A 23035-nucleotide genomic window follows, 5' to 3' on the forward strand; every position below is an offset into this window, starting at 1 on the left:
TCCACAATCAACTCCACCGAAACTCAACCACATGAGTTCTAACTGATGTCCTGCATGCAATAGCTCAACTGACCCACAAAGAAAGCGTATTTCCTTCTGACAGCTGCATGTGCCACATCTGTAGCTCAAACTGAAGTGCTCCAAGAGGATAAGATAATGTTTATAGTCCAAATATTATTATGAGACAATAATATTCGAATGTTCTATTTTTAGCATGGCAGTCTAAAAATAGAAACTGCCCATATGTCTAAAAATAGAAGTCCATCTATTTTTACCAACATGACCAATCATCCACAAATATCATCCTGCAACTCATAGACCATGATCCATATGTGTAAAAATAGACTTTGTGCCAAAAATAGCCTGCGGGCCCACTTAGTGAGGGCGACTTCTTTCCACTAAGCTCCATCATCTTGTTGCATTCTCAACACTCCCTCTCAACAAGATATGGATTATCAGCAACCCCTATCCTGCCTCAGTGGTATTCGAATTTGCTCCTGGTGAGCGCCTTCGTCAAGATATCAGCATCTTGATCCTCCGTTGGAATGTATGAAAGTAACATGATTCTTCGCTGCACACAATCTCTGATATGATGGTACCTGACGTCAATGTGCTTAGATCTATCATGAAATACAGGATTAGCCGAGAGTTTAATGCAACTCTGGTTATCACAGTAAATCACTGTAGGCTCCAAGTAAGAACTGAACAACCCGACCAGGATCTTCCTCATCCATATAGCCTCGCATGCAGCCAAACTTGTTGCCATATACTCGGCCTATGCTGAACTGAGTGCCATAGATCTCTGCTTCCTGCTATACCAAGAAACTATTGTCGACCCGATACTGAAGACCCCTCCTGATGTGCTCTTTCTGTCCGTTGGTCTCCCTGCCCAATCTGCATCCATGAAGCCACATAGCTTCACCTCATCCTCCTGTCTGTACCACAATCCATATCCCGATGTGCCTCTGAGATAACGCAATACATGCTTGCCTGCCTTCCAGAAGAGCTTGGTTGGCTTAACCATAGCTTGTGAAAGTTGGTTAACAGCATAGCATATATCGGGTTGTGTATTGACCAGATACATAAGCGACCCCACCAACTGTCGATAAACAGTGGCATCCACTTCTTCTGCTGAAGTGGCATCCTCCTTCCTCCAACCTCCAGGAAGAGGAGTATCAACAGGCTTGCAACCATGCATGTTGAACTTCTCCAGTATCTCCCAAGCATACTTACTCTGAGAAACAAATAGTCCATCACTGCGCTGCCAGATTTCCAATCCCAGGAAATAATGAAGGAGGCCCAAGTCCTTCATCTCAAACTCCTTAGCAAGATCATCCTTGCATGAAAGTATCAATAGCTCATCACATGTTAGAATCAAATCATCTACATAAAGTACAATGATAAGAAACTTACCCTCCACCACAATCTGGTATAGGTTAGGATCCGCCTCACTCTTGGAGAATCCAAGTTCGGTGAAATAATTTTCTATCCGTGTGTACCAAGCACGTGGTGCTTGTTTCAACCCATACAACTCTCTCTTGAGCCTGCACACATGCGACTCGCTGTTGAAGATCTCGAAACCTTTGGGCTGTTCTATGTACACCTCCTCCTCAATGACTCCATTGAGGAACGCAGTCTTCACATCCATATGATGAATGTGCCATCCCATCTGCGCTGAGAGAGCAAGAATCGTCTGCATGGAAGAATACCTTGCGATGGGTGCAAAGGTCTCCTCATAATCGATCCCCTCTATCTGTGAAAAGCCTCGGGCAACAAATCTTGCCTTTTACTTCTCCACACTCCTGTCAGCTACCTGCTTAACTTTGTAGATCCATCTCGAACCCACCACTGATTTCCCTTCCGGTCTTGGGACAATCTCCTATGCACTGTTTCTGACAATTGAATCGTACTCTTCCACCATGGTGTCTACCCATGCGGGATCCTCCACAGCTTCCTCGAAAGAGGATGGCTCAGTCATAACAAATTTGCTCACAAGAGCCATGTATCTAGTGTATCGATCGGGTGACTGTCTCTGTCTACGTTGAGTTGTAGGTGGTCTTACAACCTTCTCTGCATCTTGAGCCAGTCGCTCAGCTTCTGTCAAGTGCTTTCTCCCTCTGATGGATGGCGCTGCATGAGTGGTCTCTTCCACTCCATGAACTTCGTCCTGTGGCTGATCCACGTCCTGAAGCTCATCCTTAGGAACTAATAGCTCCTCATCTACATGCAAGTGTGGCTCCCTCTCAAGTGAATACTTCATGGCTTTCTCCTCCTGAAATTTTATATCCCGTCGCACAACAGTTTTTCCACTATCTGGAAAATACACACGATAGTTTTGGGGCGTATCAGTGTACCCCACAAATATCCCAACCTCTGCGGTTAGCTCCAACTTCTTCCTGGCATCCTTCGTCACATGCATGTAAATGTTAGCACCAAAAATCCTCAAATGAGAAAGATCAGGCTTCTTACCGGAATAAGCCTCCTCGGGTGTACTCATGCCAAGTATCCTGTGACCACAACGATTCTGCACATAAACTGTTGTATTGCATGCTTCCACCCACAAGTGAAGGGGTAGGCCCTAATGATGCAACATCGCCCGTGCAGCACCCACGATCGTTCTGTTCTTCTGCTCAGCAACCCCATTCTGCTGTGGGTTATGGGGAGCTATGAGCTCTCTTCGAATCCCTTCTACACTGCATAAACCCTTGAACTCGCCAGAGATGTATTCACCACCATTGTCGCTCCTAAGAGCCTTCACCTTCTTCCCTGACTCCTTCTCGACCAGTGCTTTGAACTCATAGAACTTTGAGTATGTCTCGCTTTTCTTCTGCATGAAGAAGATCCAGCACTTACGAGAGAAATCATCAACAAAGATCATATAATACCTGTGTTTTGCTGTTGAAGCTACTGAGAAAGGTTCACACACGTCTGTGTGAATTCTCTCAAGGATCGTCGTGGTGCGACTATCCTTCTCGTGAAAGGTGGCTTTCACAAACTTTCCCAAAGTACACCCCTTGCACTGATCTGACTACGCAAGAGTGCCTTTAGGAAGCCCTGTAGTGATCTGCTGCAGTATCTTCAAGGCTCCATGGTGAAGGTGACCCAATCTCCTATGCCACAGCTCGCCATCATCCCGGCTCACCAATCCTTCTGCCTTGCATGCCATTGCTGCGCAGCCATCTACATGCAACTTGTTGGCATTATGAGACAAGTATTGTCCTTGATGGCAAATCACACTGATGACAAATCATAGTGCAGAAGGATAGCAGCAAGGAATTGATGGTCAGTCTACAAGTATGAAGAAAAATATATACACGCTGGTTCACTATATACCAAGTCGCGTATACAAGCAGGTTCACTATATACCAAGTCGCGTATACGCAGGTTCGCTATATACCAAGTCGCGTGTACATGCTGGCTGGCCTCAGTAAAAGCGCGTGTATGTGGAAAACTTATCTTTGGTCCATGGCGGTTATTCCTTGGAAGTTGTGCCTATGGTTTTGGACCTTGGTGTCTCGACGGACGTGTTGATCCCTAGTTTTGAAGTTGATGGTATTGGATTTCTATGGTTTTGGCCCTTGGTATTGAACAAGGCCTAAGGCTATATAAGGAGAAGGAAATCATTAGGCAAGAGCATCTGAAAAGTCTTGAATATCTGATGAAGTATTAGATCCAGTATGCAGGTTATTGGTTGATGATGTATTGCTTGATCTGAGCTAAGGAGAGATCTCATCAGTTGATGGAGAACAAGATCTAAGGAGAGATCGGGATCAAATGGTTTGAAATGAACTATCTTTATATGGTTGATTATGCGTATTTCTAGATCTGCATACTGACGCAATGTTATGTTCTGGGTATAACTCATGTCTGGTACAACTGCAAGTTATGAAAAATTATTTTTAGATCTGTACGCAGGTTGTCTTCGGTAGAACCGCGTGTATACGCGGGTTGCCTTCATTGAAGTAGCGTATATCTTTTGGAGCTTGATTTTTGGGTTGCAGCTGGGTCTGACTGTTATTACAGAGTTCTATAGTTTGCTCTGTGTTCTGGTGACTGGGTTTGACAGGGTTGTTTTGTAATCTGCTATGAAAGTTGAATGAATTGTGGTCTTCAGATTGTAATGTTGTGCTTCAGGAATATCCAGTCTGAAAATGTATGAAAGTTGGTACCTGAAGGAAAGAAGATTGTAGGCCAACACCTACGTACTAGTATCTTAGCTAGTACAAGAGCAAAGGGGGTTGGAACTCCCTTCCAAGAAAGTTTGGAGAACGAGAGAAGGTTGAAGCCTTCAGCAGGTTGTAGCCAGCGTACTGGTATAAGGCTGCACCAGTACAAAAGATTGTAAACTGAAGTTTCATAGTAAAGAAAGATAGAGACGACTTGCAGCGGTGGTTTTCACCCACATTGGGTTTCCACCTTATATCATGGTGTTCATGTGTGTGTTTACTGTGTGATGATCTGTTCTGTTATACTGCACCTGTTTTACTATCATGGTTAATAATGTCCTGATGCATTTACTGAAGATAAGCTACTGAATCATAAGTTTTATTGCTATACGCTGGTTGCTTTAGACAAAGTTGCGTGTACACGCTGTTTCACTTAACTGAAGTAGCGTATATGTTTCTGAGCATAAAATGATTTTTTTTTTTTCTGATAATACTGATTCACCCCCCTCTTAGTATTATTTCCAACAATTGGTATCAGAGCAGGTCCTTCAGAGAAGCTTGATCGCTTGAAGGTAGATCGGTCATCGTGAGCAACTATGAGAGAGAAGCATCAATCAGGCCACCGGTTTTTGATGGGACAAACTTCAATTATTGGAAAGTAAGAGTTACTGCCTATCTTCAATCTCTTGGTACAGAAGTTTGGGACATCGTAGATACAGGCTACACTTTTCCTTCAGCTACTCCTACAGATGCAGACGAGAAAAAGAAATATGAAACAAATGCGAAAGCAGTCAATACTCTATTGGGATGTATATCTCAATCGGAATTCATGAAGGTAATGCACTATAAATCTGCAAAAGAAATATGGGACAAAATTGTCACGAGCTATGAAGGAGACGAACAGGTAAAGCGTGCTAAACTTCAAACTCTCAGGATTAAGTATGAGACTCTCAGAATGTATAATGATGAAAGTGTGGCTAACTATTTCCTTAGGGTAGATGAGATTGTTAATTGCATGAAAAACTTGGGTGAAGAAATAAAAGAGGCTATTGTGGTTGAAAAGGTTCTAAGATCTTTGTCCCCCAAATTTGAATCTAAAGTGTCTGCCATAGAAGAAAAAGAAAATTTGCAAATTCTTACTATGTCTCAGCTTCACGGAATTCTAACCGCTTATGAAATGAGAAAGGGAGGTCCATCAGACAGAAGAGAAGCTGCCTTCAAAGCTTCAGGCAAAGAAGATTATTATGAAGCAAGTCACGTGCCAGAAGATGAAGAAGAAGAATCAAATTTTGTCAGAAATCTTCAAAGGGGTTCTGGAAGGTTCAGAGGTAAGTTACCTTTTAAATGTTTTGCTTGTGGAAGAGTAGGTCATTATGCTGCCAAATGTCCTCACAAAGATAAGAATGACAAGGGAAAGGAACCTGTTAAATGGAACAAGAAACAGAATGAAAAGAAGAAAAGCTATTACACTCATGAGGATAGTGATGGTCTTTCAAATAGTGACGAAGATGAACAAGGTAATAGATATAAACTTTTAATGGCTTTTGAAGATGAAGACTACATGGATGCTATAGATGTAGATGGCTTTTATGAAGAAATGAATAATCTCAAAGTTTGCTTAGAAGAGAAAAGTGCTATTATTGATTCTCTACAATATCAACTGACTGAAAAGGAAAAACATCTTGAAAAATTGGAATGTGAGATTGTTTGTCTTAGAAAGGAGATTGAGAAAACAAAAGCGATTAATCTCAAATTTGTCAAAGGATCTGAAACCTTGGATGAGATTATCAATGTGCAGCGATCTCCTCTGATCAAGACAGGTCTGGGATATAATGGAGAAACATCTCAAGCCTCTACCTCTAAAAGTTATCTTGATGCAGCAAGGAGAAGCGAGCAAAGGCCAAATAAAAGTCATCAGGGGAATCAGGGACAGTTTACCTCAAGAACAAATAAAGACCATCAAGAAATTCGGGACAAACTGCCTTAAGGACAAACAGAAGCTACAATCAGCCACAGGTAAAATCTTCCCAACTTGCTCCAAGAATGAATGTGAATAGAAGCTACAATCGGTTGGATGATAGATCTGATTATCGCAGAAGTTTCTTTAATGGCCAATGCTTTTCTTGCCATAACTTCGGTCACAAAGCAGCTCAATGTGTTGCCTACAAGACAATCATGACTAGAGAAGCTCAAAAGCAAGGGAGAATGACTGGAACCATGAAAAGGACTTATAACAACTTTTCGGTTCTTGAAAATGAAGTTGAATGCTCTATTTGTAATAACTTTGGTCATGAAGATTCTGAATGCAGGAGCAGGTTCTGGAAGACAACTCAGAAGGAACAAACCTCAAATGTCAGAACATGGAGAATAAAGGAACCACAACCAGAAAGATGTGGGATAGCCTTTTATGCAGAAGGTCAAGAAAGTCTATGGTACATTGACAGCGGATGTTCGAAGCATATGACAGGGGACAAAGAAAAGCTTGAGTCATATACCGCATTAGAAAAGGGGAAGAAAGTTTCTTTTGGAAATGATATCTCTGCAGCCATAAAAGGAAAAGGTGTTGCTCCGTTGAAAGAGAAGGTCAAAGCAGGAAATGTTTTATATGTTGATGGATTGAAGCATAATATTCTGAGTGTCAGTCAAATGTGCGATCAAGGAACAGAGGTAATATTTAGATCAAATGGATGTTGTGTTCGCGATCTTGATACAGGTAAAACAGTGCTCAAAGAAAGAAGGACTCCAAATAATCTATATATCTTTGAGGAAAGACAACAATGCTACTTGAGCAAGGATGATGAACATTGGCTATGGCATCGGAGGTTGGGGCATCTAAGCTTTTCACAAATAAGGAAAGCATGCAAATATCAGGCAGTTCGTGGTCTTCCAGATATCAAAATTCCAGACAACACCATATGCAAATCTTGTCAGTTTGGAAAGCAAACCAGAACTAACTTTCCAGAGAAGGAAGGATCAGCTAGCATGCCTCTTGAGCTAGTCCATACAGATGTATGTGGTCCATTTAGGAAAAGGACACCTCGAGGAGAAGAATATCTGATATTATTCATTGACGATTTCTCAAGGTTTGTCTGGTTAGGGCTTATGAAGCACAAAGATGAAGCATTCGAGAAATTCAAATCCTTCAAAGCCTTGGTTGAAAATGAATCAGGACACAAAATTAAGTGCCTCAGATCTGACAGAGGTGGGGAGTTTACCTCAAACGAATTTTTCGATTTCTGTGAAGAACATGGGATAAGAAGAGAATTCTCTACAGCTAGAACTCCTCAGCAAAATGGGGTTGTGGAAAGAATGAACAGAACAATCCAACAAATGGCTCGTGCTATGCTTGATGAATCAGGTACTCCCGCAACTTTCTGGGGTGAAGCTGCACATGCTGCGGTTATTATTCTTAACAAAACAAATGTCCGAGTAAACAGCACTCAAACACCTCATGAGCTCTGGAGTGGTGAGACTCCTTCGGTGAAGCACTTCAAAATCTTTGGGAGCAAATGTTATATTAAGAATACTGATGAGCAACTTGGAAAACTTGAACCAAGAGCAGATGAAGGTATTCTTCTTGGTTATTCTCCACATAGCAAAGCATACAAATGCTACAATAAAAGACTTGGCAGAATTGTTGACAGCATTGATGTAGTGGTTGATGAGAAGGGATACATTCCTAGGCAAGTTCATCATGAAGACATTGAAGAAGATGAAGGCTACCCTCAAAGGCAGAATGATGAAGAAGAAGAACCTCAAGAAGAGGAAGAACCTCAAGAAGAACCAGAGGAGCAGACAAGAATAGAAGAGAAGACTCCATCCAGATATGTTCAAAAGAATCATCCAGAATCTCAGATCGTGGGGCAGAAAGAAGCAGGAGTACAAACAAGAAGAAGAATTGCAGAAGCTTCAAGCTATTTGGCATTACTCTCTTCCACTGAACCACAAAATGTGAAAGAGGCATGCAAAGATGAATGTTGGGTCAAAGCAATGGATGAAGAACTTGAGCAGATCGAAAAGAACAACACTTGGGAACTGGTTCCTAGACCAAAAGATAAGAATGTCATAGGGACAAAATGGGTCTTCAAGAATAAATTGAATGAAAATGGAGAAGTAATTAGAAACAAGGCCAGACTTGTTTGTAAAGGGTATGCGCAGCAAGAAGGGATAGATTTTGAAGAGACCTTTGCTCTTGTAGCAAGACTTGAGGCCATCCGAATGTTCCTTGCTCTCTCAAGCTTTCAAAACTTCAAGGTATTTCAAATGGACGTGAAATCAGCCTTTCTGAATGGAGACTTAGAAGAAGAAGTATATATTGAACAGCCAGATGGTTTCATTCTTGGGAATGATCCAAACCTTGTATGCAGATTGAAAAAGGCTCTCTATGGTCTCAAACAAGCTCCAAGGGCTTGGTACTATCGGTTGGACAAATATCTTCACCAACAAGGCTTTTCAAAAGGATCAGCAGATAGCAATCTCTATATAAAAGTTGAAAATAACAAATTGCTAATACTTGTTGTTTATGTAGATGATATTATCTTTGGCAGCAATGAAGAGACTATGAGTCAAAACTTTGCCTTGGTCATGCAGAAAGAATTCGAAATGTCACTACTTGGAGAATTGACATACTTCCTTGGATTGCAAATCCAACAAAATGAAGGAGGCATCTTCTTGTCTCAAACCAAGTACCTCAAGCAGATCTTGAAGAAGTATGGCATGGAAGAGTCAAAGCCAGTATGTACACCCATGGTTACAGGATGCAGCCTCAGTGCAAATGATGAATCAGCAGCAGTTCATCAACCAACTTATAGATCCATGATTGGGAGTTTGCTTTATTTGACAGGTACCCGACCAGACATCATGCATGCAGTCGGAATAGTTGGAAGATTTCAAGCAAATCTGAAGGAGACTCATCTTCAGGCAGTGAAGAGAATTTTCAAGTATCTTCAAGGGACACAAAATTATGGCTTATGGTATCCTAGAGATACAGATCTCACACTTCATGCTTATACAGATGCAGATTGGGCCGGAAGCGTGGATGACAGGAAGAGCACAAGTGGTGGTGCATTCTTTATGGGCTCCAGATTAGTATCTTGGTTCAGCAAGAAACAGAGCTCGATTGCCTTATCTACAGCTGAAGCAGAATATGTGGCTGCGGCATCTTGTTGCACACAACTTCTTTGGATGATGCAAACCTTGCAGGATTTTCAAATCACCTGCACTTCACCAGTCTCTATCTTATGTGATAATACAAGTGCAATCAACATTTCAAAGAATCCAGTCATGCACTCAAAGACCAAGCACATACCAATCAAGTACCATTTTCTTCGGGAACAAGTGCTTGAGCAGAAGGTCAAGTTGGAGTATGTTCCTTCTAAGGAACAAGTTGCTGACATTCTCACAAAACCACTGCCCAGGGAAATTTTTGAATATCTCAGACAAAAGCTGGGAGTAGTTGATGCTTCATCCTGCTTGTCTGTTCTACAGAAAATTTGGTATACGCAAGTTACGTAAGGGATATCCGCGTATATACGCCGATCTATGCTGGGAAAGTCGCGTGTATGGTGTACGCGTGTTGCAGAAAGCATATCTGCGTGCATACACTGTTTTATGCAGGAGAAGTCGCGTATATGGAGTTCTGAACAGCAAGGGCAGACTCTGGTTGGAGAAGGTCTGAGATGGGTATGCCAGAATGCTTCAGGCACAGTTTCAGGGGGTGCAGCAGGCACAGGTTCAGGGGGAGCAGCTTAAAGTCTCATAAAGCATTGTTGGCATTTAGATGCTTTTGGTTCTAGTACACAACTGTTGTTGGTTTCAGGAGAAGGAGCTCAGAAGGAAATCTTGGTTGCTGATCTAAAAAGATGTTTATCAGATGCTGCTTGTGACCTTCATAAGTCTTGGTCTAGATTTGTTGTCTCTATGTCATGTATTTTTTTGTGATATCTCTTTTATGGTGTCAAGGTCATGTAATGGCCTATGTTGGTTTCCCCACTATGCCTGGGATGAATGATGTAATATAATTGGTTGTTTCTGATGTATCCCCTCTTGGTTGGGAGTATGGATGTATGTATTGAGTCTTTTGGTGATAGGAAGGTCCCTTATGGTGTATAAGTCTTGGTTCTTTTAAAGAACATCTTTTGCAGATCTTGCCTACAGTCAGGGGGAGCATGTTTCAGCACAGCCAAGCAAAGATATCAGCATGTACTCAGGGGGAGCACAGCGCTTTGCCCTTGATGACAAAGGGGGAGAGTGATTTGATTTGGTGTTGTTGCCATCAAGTTCAAAGGGGGAGATTGTTGGCATTATGAGACAAGTATTGTCCTTGATGGCAAATCACACTGATGACAAATCATAGTGCAGAAGGATAGCAGCAAGGAATTGATGGTCAGTCTACAAGTATGAAGAAAAATATATACACGCTGGTTCACTATATACCAAGTCGCGTATACAAGCAGGTTCACTATATACCAAGTCGCGTATACGTAGGTTCGCTATATACCAAGTCGCGTGTACACGCTGGTTGGCCTCAGTAAAAGCGCGTGTATGTGGAAAAGTTATCTTTGGTCCATGGCGGTTATTCCTTGGAAGTTGTGCCTATGGTTTTGGACCTTGGTGTCTCGACGGACGTGTTGATCCCTAGTTTTGAAGTTGATGGTATTGGATTTCTATGGTTTTGGCCCTTGGTATTGAACAAGGCCTAAGGCTATATAAGGAGAAGGAAATCATTAGGCAAGAGCATCTGAAAAGTCTTGAATATCTGATGAAGTATTAGATCCAGTATGCAGGTTATTGGTTGATGATGTATTGCTTGATCTGAGCTAAGGAGAGATCTCATCGGTTGATGGAGAACAAGATCTAAGGAGAGATCGGGATCAAATGGTTTGAAATGAACTATCTTTATATGGTTGATTATGCGTATTTCTAGATCTGCATACTGACGCAATGTTATGTTCTGGGTATAACTCATGTCTGGTACAACTGCAAGTTATGAAAAATTATTTTTAGATCTGTACGCAGGTTGTCTTCGGTAGAACCACATGTATACGCGGGTTGCCTTCATTGAAGTAGCGTATATCTTTTGGAGCTTGATTTTTGGGTTGCAGCTGGGTCTGACTGTTATTACAGAGTTCTGTAGTCTGCTCTGTGTTCTGGTGACTGGGTTTGACAGGGTTGTTTTGTAATCTGCTATGAAAGTTGAATGAATTGTGGTCTTCAGATTGTAATGTTGTGCTTCAGGAATATCCAGTCTGAAAATGTATGAAAGGTGGTACCTGAAGGAAAGAAGATTGTAGGCCAGCACCTACGTACTAGTATCTTAGCTAGTACAAGAGCAAAGGGGGTTGGAACTCCCTTCCAAGAAAGTTTGGAGAACGAGAGAAGGTTGAAGCCTTCAGCAGGTTGTAGCCTGCGTACTGGTATAAGGCTGCACTAGTACAAAAGATTGTAAACTGAAGTTTCATAGTAAAGAAAGATAGAGACGACTTGCAGCAGGTGGTTTTCACCCACATTGGGTTTCCACCTTATATCATGGTGTTCATGTGTGTGTTTACTGTGTGATGATCTGTTCTGTTATACTGCACCTGTTTTACTATCATGGTTAATAATGTCCTGATGCATTTACTGAAGATAAGCTACTGAATCATAAGTTTTATTGCTATACGCTGGTTGCTTTAGACAAAGTTGCGTGTACACGCTGTTTCACTTAACTGAAGTAGCGTATATGTTTCTGAGCATAAAATGAAAAAGTTTTTCTGATAATACTGATTCAGCCCCCCTCTCAGTATTATTTCCAACACAACTGATAAAGGTTCCTGACTCGAACCCCTATCTTCCGGGTTTCTCCAGTTGTCTTGTTGCGCAGGAAAGCCTTTCCCTCACTGAAAAAAAACATCATATCCCTTGTCTTCTAACATCGCCACAGAGATAAGATTCTTCTTCAATCCTGGAACATGCATCACTTACTTCAATACAAAGGGTTTACCAGACTCCCTCTCAAAGGAAATGGCACCAATACTGGTCGCAGTGTATCCACCATCATCGCCCATCTTGATGTGCACTCCAAGATCTTTCTCCTCAAGATCAGAAAACAAATCTCGATCTCCTGTCATGTGAAAAGACGCACCACTATCCAAGAACCACACCGATCCCATCACACTTGAAACCAAGCATACGATCAATGAAAAATCAAGCTCAAACTGCGAGGCTAGAGCCTCTCCTACTGCAGATCCAGCAGCTTGCTTGTTCTTCTTCTTCTGCGGACAATTAATGGCATAGTGTCTGTGCTGGTGACAGTGAAAGCACTTCCCCTTGGACATGTCCTGCTTCTTGCCTTTCGCACCGGACTGAGAAGCTTTCTTGTTCTTCCCCTTCTTTGCTTTGGCAACCAAAGCGCAATTTTCTTCATCAAGTGCCTTTGATGAAGATTCGTCCCTGGTATTCCGCCTGATCTCCTCCTACACAAGATCTGACCAAAGTCTCTCCCATCCTGGCAATTTCTCCCGACCATTGACAGAGTCCTGATAGGAATGCCAACTCTTTGGAAGACCACGGAGAGCCAAGCTCACCAAGTCCTCGTCATCGACAGTCACCTCCACACTCTCCAACTCATCCTTGCACTAAGTGAACTTCGTGAGATACTTGGGCATACTGTCTCCCTTCTCGCATTTGATGTTTCTGAGTTTATCCTTGAGCGCCAACTTCCTCTGGTCGCTCTTACTTTGGAATAGATCTTTCAACGCTTTCCACATCAAGTATGGAGAAGCCTTTCCATGCAGGCTGGACATAATGTGATCCTTCATGCCCTCCAACAGAATCCTTCGACACTTTGTTGTCTTCTTTTGCCAAGCATCAACTTGCGAAGTATCAGTAGGCTTTGGGACATCAGCCTCTATGAATTCCTTCAGCCCATTATCATCCAACACCGCCTCCATCCTGTCCTTCCATGCAATATAGTTCAAGTTGCCCTCAAGAGCATACTCTAATCGCAATCCGTTGAAAGACATTGCAACGTTGACACCAAGAAAACACTGTTGCAAATTCGAATTCCACCAAATCCAAACTCAACCGCCTCTGATCTAGAATTCGTGAGAACAAAGTATTTCTCGTACAGATATTGACTGTATGGGCTTTTACCGGATATCTCACATGCCAAAAGAAGGATGAATCCAGAGGCTACCTGGCCCGATTACAGACTTTGCCTGAAGAAATAAAATGTAAACACTTTCTGAATAATAGCTCTGATGATCAACAAATCCGATACCATGTAGAAATTTTGAATAATATGACACTTATTCACAGAGATTATCCCGATTATACACTATTGCGGAATACATGCATAATACATAATCTCCTCTACGTTGATCATCAATTTAGCAACATTAAAAACAATGAAACATCAATCGCATGCACACATTAACACAGTATGTAACCCGGGGAAAGCATGCAGCTGAAAAAACCCACACTATCTGTATATTATAATGATAGAGAACATGTAACAATACATAGTACAATACTCCTCACAAGTACTCAGTACTATCTCCACCTGTTACACACAAACTAGCTCAGATCTGATGCCTCAAATCTCCTCCACTGTTTGCATGCCTCCACTGCGCAATCCTGCAAGAGAATCAATCACTCTATGAAACCGAATTCCTTTGGTTATACTACGCAAGCCTCATGGGAAATCTCCATCCATGCATGTACAAATCTCATGCACAACTATAGTCACAACTGATAGCAATCTCAACCTCTAACACCTGTCTCCACTGAACTGTACATGCACTGAGTTAACTGATGTATTCTTCAGTTGCTTTATGAGTTAATAATTAGTGAATTAATTAATATTTAATTCACACAACTCATCACTAGTGTATTCTTTAGTTATAAAATACAACTAGTTCAACCAAGTCAAACTGAACACAACTCCATCAACTCCACAATCAACTCCAGCGAAACTCAACCACATGAGTTCTAACTGAAGTCAGCATGCAATAGCTCAACTGACCCACAAAGAAAGCGGATTTCCTTCTGACAGCTGCATGTGCCACATCTGTAGCTCAAACTGAAGTGCTCCAAGAGGATAAGATAATGTTTATAGTCCAAATATTATTATGAGACAATAATATTCGACTGTTCTATTTTTAGCCTGGCAGTCTAAAAATAGAAACCACCCATATGTCTAAAAATAGAAGTCCATATATTTTTACCAACGTGACCAATCATCCACAATAGCATCCTGCAACTCATAGACCATGATCCATATGTCTAAAAATAGACATAGTCTAAAAATAGACTTTGCGCCAAAAATAGCCTGCGGGCCCACTTAGTGAAGGCGACTTCTTTCCACTAAGCTCCATCATCTTGTTGCATTCTCAACAAAAAAAAGATGGTGGCCTCGGTCTTAGAGATATAGACCTCATGGGAAAGGCCCTGGGAGCCTAAAAATTATGGATATGGATAACCAACCCCAACTCCCCTTGGGGTACCCTTTGGAATGAAAAGTACACTCCCTCCTTAACGCAAGAGAAAATCATTAGGCTCAATGGAAACATCAAAGGTTATGTCATATGGAATCAAGCCTAGGAGAACAACGACATCATCCAAAGCGGCAACAAGGCTCTTTTTTGGGAGGGTGCCTAGCAACAAAGGCCGGAACTTGATAAAGATCACTATCAACATATCAAGGCTGAAATTCAAAATAGAGGCAAGATCAAAGTCAACCAGTACTAGGGAAAAAGTGAAGAAAATGACAGATGCAGAAATTGGATCAATCAAGAGGAATGGACTCCCCATATGAACCCCCAAACCTGGTTGGACCTCTCCACAAAGTTACAAAAAGATAAATCCTCCTTGACTTTGCTGAGGATAAGCTCAGATGGGGGAAAAACTCCACAGGATGCTTCATCTTAAGCAAAGCCTACAAATACATAGCAAAGCACAACCAACTCCAACCAGATCCGAAATGGAATGCAATCTAGGACAGGAAGCACTGACCGAAAATATCCATCTTCCTTTGGTTATTCATGCACATAAAAGTTTTAACGTGGGACAATCTCAGAAGAAAAGGCTTTATAGGCCCCTCGAGATGCCCCCTCTGCCAGCAAGATGAAGAAACCCCCAATCATTTGTTAAATATCTATCCTTTCGCATCCAATGTTTGGAATTTGATTTCCTTGGTCTTTAAAAGCTCTGATCAAGACCCCTCTTCCATTCAAAATACCATCACGAACTGGAGAACGGTCTTTTCCCCCCATCCTCTAGTTAACCGCACATAGAATTTACTTCTAGGTTTGATCTGCTGGGCTATGTGGAAGGAACGCAACACGAGAATATTTCGCAGCCTCTCCATCCAGGAGGAATTCATTATCGTGAAGATGAAAAGTGCGCTTCATGAAACAATAACCTCACTACCCACTCAGACTGTCAAAGCCCCTCCCACTCTCTACGAAGTGAGAATTCTCTCAATGTTGGATCTCCTTCATATCAAGGTTCGTGAAGTCACTCCCCTCCCCAGGCATGATAATAAAAATAACACGTGGCAGCTGCCAGAGCAGGGGACTTTCAAGCTCAACTACGATGGCGTAGCTAAAGGGAATCCGGGCCCAACAGGTTTTGGAGGGGTCTTCAGAAACTCTAAAGGTGAGACAATCTAGATTTATGAGGGCAATATAGGTTCAGCTACCAACAACTCTGCGGAACTTCATGCCTTGGAACATGGCATCGCCATAACGTACTACCTCAACCTCAGTCCTCTGATAGTTGAAGGAGATTCCACGCTGGCTACCCAAATTGGCAAAAAACTTCAACAGGGTATCGAGGTGGACAAGATCTCGAAAAATTGGCACCTAAACAAAATAATACAACGAATCAAGCAGGTAATTGACAACATGGAAGGCATTCACTTTCAAGAAATCAGAAGGAAAGGAATAAATTCGCGGACATACTGACGAATGAGGGTACAACTTGTACCCTTCGCCTGAAGTCCCGCGTGTCGTAGGATTTGGAGGACAGGGAACTCCGTCAGCAATGCACATCTATCAATGAAGAAGAAAAGAACTTTAACGAACAATAATTGTTCAAGTACTTTTCATCATTATAAGATGGATTCTCTGCTCAATGAGAAGGACAGGTGGAGGGCGTCTGAGTATGGTCCCTTCCTTGGCTCGCTTGTCTCCAGAGCCTGCGATGCCACCTCCCCTCTCCCTTTTGTGACCGCCATCTCTAAGTCTCATCCTCCCAGCTCTGCCATTACTTCCCCGCCCCTCCTCAGATCTTCGCATGCTCTCCCTTCCCGCCCCCTCTCCCTCATCTTGGTCTGTCTCCTCCCCTGGCATCTATAAATTCACCCCTCCCATTTCTCCCCCTCATTCTTCTCACTTCCACTCCCCTCCTCTGTTTGCCCCTCGTTCTCTGGTTCCCCTTGCATTCCCACCCCTTTGTTTTTCTCATGGCTCCGAGGATGGACTCCACCTCTGGTCCTAGTAGGGGATGTGTGCGCAGTCGCATAGCCTCCCATTGGCAGTCCTTGGGACCTGCCCCTACCACTTGCGTGGAGACTGCTGCTAGGCGCGCTTACCTATGCTACTCGACGACGGTTAACCCGAAGACTCGACAACGAATTTCAAATTTAGAGGCCCAAGCCAATACTCTCTGCAGAGAGGTCACCACGGAGGAGGTTGATGCAGAATTTGCTTGGATTCCTGACCCTGCTCTCACCCGGTGTGAGAAAACCTCTACGCGCGTATAATAGAAACATGGTGGCAAATGAAGACCATCATGGGGCTTGCTATGGAGGAACAAGAGAATCATTCCAAGACTCTGTAAACTAGGATTGATCGGCTCACAAAAAAGTTTGTAGTGTATGTTGAAGCCATCCATCATTGCAGATTTATCACTCGGGACGCTCCGAATTACACTGTCATTAAGAAGAAGGCTACTACGAAGGTTCATTCTATTACTGAAGGAACCCAAAGCATAAAGAAAGAGGACCTTGGGCCTCCACGAGTCATCGGGTCATCACCACGCAGCAGGAGGGAAGCTCACAGGAGACTTCGATTCGCCTGGATGAGGATCGGGTCACCACCAACCAGGAGTGATGCAGGTAGTTTCCTTCTGGTTTATCTTCCCTAGTGTATGTGCTTCTACCTCCACAAAAGTTTGTCTGTCGCAGAGGCTCATAATCTCTGCATGGTCAGCTGCCTCAAGGCGTTCTTCTCCCTTCTCGGCAACTAATTTCTTGATTTTGTATCGTTGTAATGAGAGCACCTCTCAGCTCCTCTTTTGTACTATGTTCCCTCTTTTGTCTGGTTCGCACTGTAAATACAACCTGTGCTATGACCAGTACTAGCTTTTTGGCAAGGTCATGTGTCGGGTACTTTCCCACACAACCCTTTTTTGTAATCTATCAGTTTATCAAGTAATATACTATCTTATTTACAAAAACAAAAACACAGTTTAGAAGGCATGTAGCTGCCACATCTCTTCTCAAAGATAAGCTACCATCGCCTGAGCTAGTTTATTTCCATTCTGCATCTAAACAATTTTTAGTACTTTTTTATTAGTGAATTGAAGTTTTATTTTTGTTGTATCTCTATGTTTCTATTTATATTTGAATTTCCTTTTGTTCCTTCATAAAGCTGAATCAATGGTAGTAGAGTTTCATTCTCTTTCTCTGTTTTTATGTGCATGTCCCCAACAAGGTCAGGGTATAAGGATTTGGCACTTGAATTGGTTGAGCCTTTGCAAGACCATCCCTGCCAACACCGACAACCTCACATGGCGGAAGAAAACAAATATGATGGAGCAGGAGATCCTATCAAACTATTGCTTGAAGAAGCCCTCGAGTGGTAGAGGAACGAGATGATGGACAACTTTTCCCAGATCCTTTGGTGGATGCCCATTGGCGACACATCTCATCCATTAGTCACTTCGGAGGCGTCACCCCCTTCAAGGTACACGTGAAATTCAATATCCCTATATTCGAAGGTAAAATAGATATAAATTTTGTAGATAAATGTTAATTTTAGGTATGTTTATGCTAGAGCAATTTATTTCAATTTCTTTTCCACATTAGCAATCACATTAGCATAAAGTAAACTGCAGATATAACATAAATATAAATAGTAGAAGACAAGTCAAGACAAGAGGACACAAGATGTGGCGCTAGCCAGGGACAAACCCCACAATGTGGGGAATCCTTGATCAATTCTTCTTTTATGTTCTTCAAAGTTCAGCAGAGAAAGTGAGAGAGATAGTACATTTACAATAGAAGTCAATCACTTTGACTTGTGATATCAGCATGAGATCAGTTGAAGACATATTGCTTCAACTGATTCTCTAAGGTGACTCGTTCACCTATCATAGTGTTGCATCTCATCTATTTGCTGCAAATTACTGTGTGACACCTTGTTGTACTGTCACATGTGTTGAACCTTGATGATTGAGCTGCTCTCATCTTCATGCTGCTTATCATGTTGCATCTTCCATGGTCTTATTCATCATCAAGCTCCCCATGCTCATGATCTCATTCATCATTATGCTGCCCATACTCATATCATCATGCGTCATTATGCTGCCCATGCTCATATCATCATGCTGCCCATGATCTCATACATCATGCTACCTTCCTTCGGAGACAGATGCTCTAGCTGTTTCGGCAGTTCCCGGTAGTTCCGGCTTTTCTGGCAGTTCTGGCTTTTTCGGCAGTTTCGAAAGTTCCGACATTTTCGGCTTTTTCGGCTTTTTCGGCTTTTCTGGCTTTTTCGGCTTTTCCGGCATTTCCTACTTTTCCAGGAGTTCCGGCTTTTCCAGTAGTTCCGGATTTTCCGACAGTTCCAGCTTTTCCGGATTTTCTGGCTTTCTGACTTTTCACGCAGTTCTGGCTTTTCCGGCTTTTCCAGCAGTTTCGGCTTTTCTTGCTTTTCCAGCAGTTCCAGCTTTTCCGGCTTTTCCTTAGGATATCTCCTCCTACTAAAACCCAAAGACAAGTAGAGAGAGGAAGAGATCCAAGTGTGTGTAGAAATGACTTGAAGTCCTCTTCTATTTATACTAAAATGTAGAGGTTGAATAGACATGACTGTTGGGCTTCTGAGCCTACATAAGTTGCTGGTCGACTTAACAATTTGTCCATAACATAAATAAATTCATAACCTCATAAATACTTATAGGAATATGATGATCTTTGGATCAATCGTACACCTCTCAATGAGAGGGATCCAATAAAAATATCAGCTGCCATAAATAATATGACCCACATGGAGTTTGGCCCTAGTTGCCGATTTTAACAATAAATGGTTGAATCTATTGGAAGGTTATTTTTTGGTCCATAGTTTCTCTGATAGGGAAAATATTACTTTTGCACTACTTTAGGCCGCCCCCCATGTCAAGGACTGGTGGGAAACTTACTGTGAGAAAAGGGTCGAGGAAACCTCTTTGTTTATATCTTACCCCACTTGGAACTCTTTCTAAGATGCTATCAATGAACAATATTACCTCGTGAGGAGCTATGAGGACAAATACATACAATGGACCACACTATGACAACAAAGGGACCAAGATGTGCATGAGTTCACAAATATTTTTCATACTATATGCACAAAGTTGGGTATCAAAGACTCTGAGCGACATCTGGTGCTCAAGTATCGTGACTGTCTGCATAAATACACTAAGGAAGAAATGGAGTTCCTGGACATCTCCTCGCTTGATGTAACATACCGATATGTTTCCAAGATTGAACAAAAATTTAAACAAAAGAAGTGCAACTTTGGATCTGTGAATCAAAAGCAGGGCAAGAGCGCCCCCAAACCACAAAACAAAGGAAAAAGCCAAGGTGGAGTGACCCAGGACAACCCATTGAAGCCACAAGCAAAGAATGGCACCATGAAGATGAAGAAGGACACATGAAAGTGGTGTGAGTTCCACAAGAACCCCACTCACAACATAAATGAGTGGTGTGCTAAGCAGTCATTAGTGGCCCTCAAAGCATCAGAGTTCGATGCATGTTCTGATTCTGAGCCAAAACCCGATAAGGTGAATAACAAGGGGAAGCAGATTATTGACGCAGAACCCAGTGCCACCACCAAGGTCTAGAAGATTGAGCTTGAAGATCCAGAGGAGGGGGTGCGTCTCTTCCACTCACAGATGTGGGTGAAGGGTTCTTCGTTGCAGTTCATTGTCGATAGCAGGAGCCAAAAGAACCTCATTTCAGTAGAGGTCATGAAGCGGTTGGGCCTATTGACTATACCACACCCACAATCATACAATATCGGGTGACTCCACCAAGGATGAGATTCCACGTAGGCCAACAATGTTGCCTTCCCTACAACATCAAGCCCTTCACAGATGAGGTACTGTGTGATGTTGCTCCTCTTGAAGTTTGTGATGTGTTATTAGTCCAACCATACTTATGGAAGCGTCATGTTGTTTGTGAGTACGAGCCTCGCACTATTATTATTACTTTTGGCAATAAGTTATACAAGATACCAGAGGTAGCCCTGCCTACTACCATCTCTTTGATCTCTATTAAACAATGCAGTAAGATCATCTCACAAACTAGGAAAATTGTTTTCTTTCCAATTCGCTCTCAAAGCAAGGGGAAGATAGTGGCCAAATCCATGGTCCTCGGGAAGGGTTCCCCCACACAGCAGAAGCAGGTGGATAAGGTCGTGGAAGAATACAGGGACATCTTCTCCTCACCCACAGGGGTACCTTTGCATGTCAGGTCAAACATTCGATCGATCTGACTCCATGAGCACCTCTACCCAATGGGCTGATATACCACTGCTCCATTTTGGAAAATGAAGAAATCAAGCAGTAGATCCAGGAGTTGCTATAAAAAGGGCACATTCGACCAAGTTCCTCACCTTATGGGAGCCCGATTGTACTTTTACATAAGAAATATGGAACCTGTAGGCTCTACATTTATTATCGAGCATTAAACAAAATCATTATCAGGAACATGTATCCAATCCGATAGATTGATGACCTTCTTGACCAGTTCAAGGGGGCCAATTATTTCAACAAGATTGATTTGAAGTGTGGCTATCACCAGGTGCCAATAGAACCCATAGATGTACATAAGACCACCTTCAAATCCAAGGAGGGCCTTTTCAAGTGGTTGGTCATGCCTTTCGGGTTGACAAATGTCCCTGCAACTTTTATGAGGCTGATGGATGACATCTTGCGACCATTCACAAACTCATTCATGGTTGTATATCTAGACGACATCCTCATCTTCAACAAGAGTTGGGAATAGCTCTTGCAACACATTCGACAAGTCCTTTAAACCCCGTGGCAACACAAACTATGTGCCAACTTGGAGAAATGCAGATTTGGCATGAGCCAGGTCCAATATCTAGGGTACATCATTGATGATAAAGGGGTGCACGTGGATCTAGCTAAGATCCAAGTCATTCGAGATTGGCCAACCTTGACCACTCTAATAGAGATTCGCACCTTTTTTGGCCTTGCCAATTGTTATCTGAGGTTCGTGTTGGGATTCTCTCATATCACTTGGCCCCCAAGTCAGTTTACCAAGGGTGGAATGAAAACAAAGTTTTTTTGGTCTGAGTCCTAACATAAGGCATTCGTTGAGCTAGAGCATTGCCTCTGCTTTGCACCTGTACTCATATTACCATACTTGAAAAAAACATTTAAAATTGAGACAAACACCTTTGACTATGATATTAGTGCAATTCTCACCTAGAAAGGGCATCTGGTGGCCTATCATAGTGAGACACTTTCTGATACAATTCAAAAATACCCCACCTATGATAAAGAGATCTATTCTATCGTGCATGCATGCCAGCAATGGAAACATTACGTTATGGGGAAGGAGATGGTCATCCACACAGATCACCTACCTCTTTAGTTTATCCAAACATTGGGAAGTTGCAAAATGATCGACATCATAAGTGGTCTACATATATGAAATAATTCCACTTGAACATTAAATACAAGAAGGGCAACACTAATCATGTTGCAGATTGCCTCAGTCAGCCCCCAGTTGCAGCATTGACTATTGTTCTCAACTCTTGTGGCCACAAGACCTCCGGATGGCCGCAGTTGTACAAGAATGATCAAGATTTTTCCACCACATACCAAATGCTAGTGGATGGGAAAAAAGTGCCAAATTTCCACCTCCACAATGCATTGTTATGCTACCTAGGCCACCTTTGTGTTCCTTCAAGTGAGCATTCCAAGTTGATTTGGGAGACGCAGTATAGTCGAGTCACAGGACACTTTGGTGTGCATAAAACTATGGCGATAACACATAAATAATTTTATTGACTAAAACTCCAACAGGACGTTGAAAAATATATCAGATCCTACATTGCCTGTGTCATCGCCAAGTCAACAATCAAGAAGCAAGGTCTGTACACTCCTCTACCTACTCCCAACCAGCCCTAGGAATCCATCTCCATTTACTACCTGTTGGGCCTCCCTTTTACCAAGTATGGTAATGACTGTGTATTCGTGGTCGTGGATAGATTTTCTAAGATGGCTATATTGACGACTTGCAAGAAGAGTATCACAACAGAGGATACTGCCAAACTCTTCTTTGAACAAGTCTGGGTACGTTTTGGGATCCCGCAGGCCATTATATCAGATCGGGATAGCAGGTTCCTGAGCACATTCTAGTCGAGCCTATGGGCATTATTGGACACTAATCTCACCAAGTCGATTGCATTCCATTCTCAGAATTATGGCGAGACAAAGGTCGTTAACAGGATGATAGTGGACATACTACGCATGTACAACTCCAAGCATCCATGAACTTGGGATGAGATCCTTCCTTATGTGCAACATAGTTATAACAGATCTCTTCATAGCTCGACTGGTTGAAGTCATTTTCAAGTGGGTCTGGGATTTCA

The sequence above is a fragment of the Pinus tabuliformis genome, chromosome 5_1, assembly GCF_031772625.1.
Source record: "Pinus tabuliformis cultivar Carrire ecotype Pingquan chromosome 5_1, CPIR1, whole genome shotgun sequence".
Lineage (NCBI taxonomy): Eukaryota > Viridiplantae > Streptophyta > Pinopsida > Pinales > Pinaceae > Pinus > Pinus tabuliformis.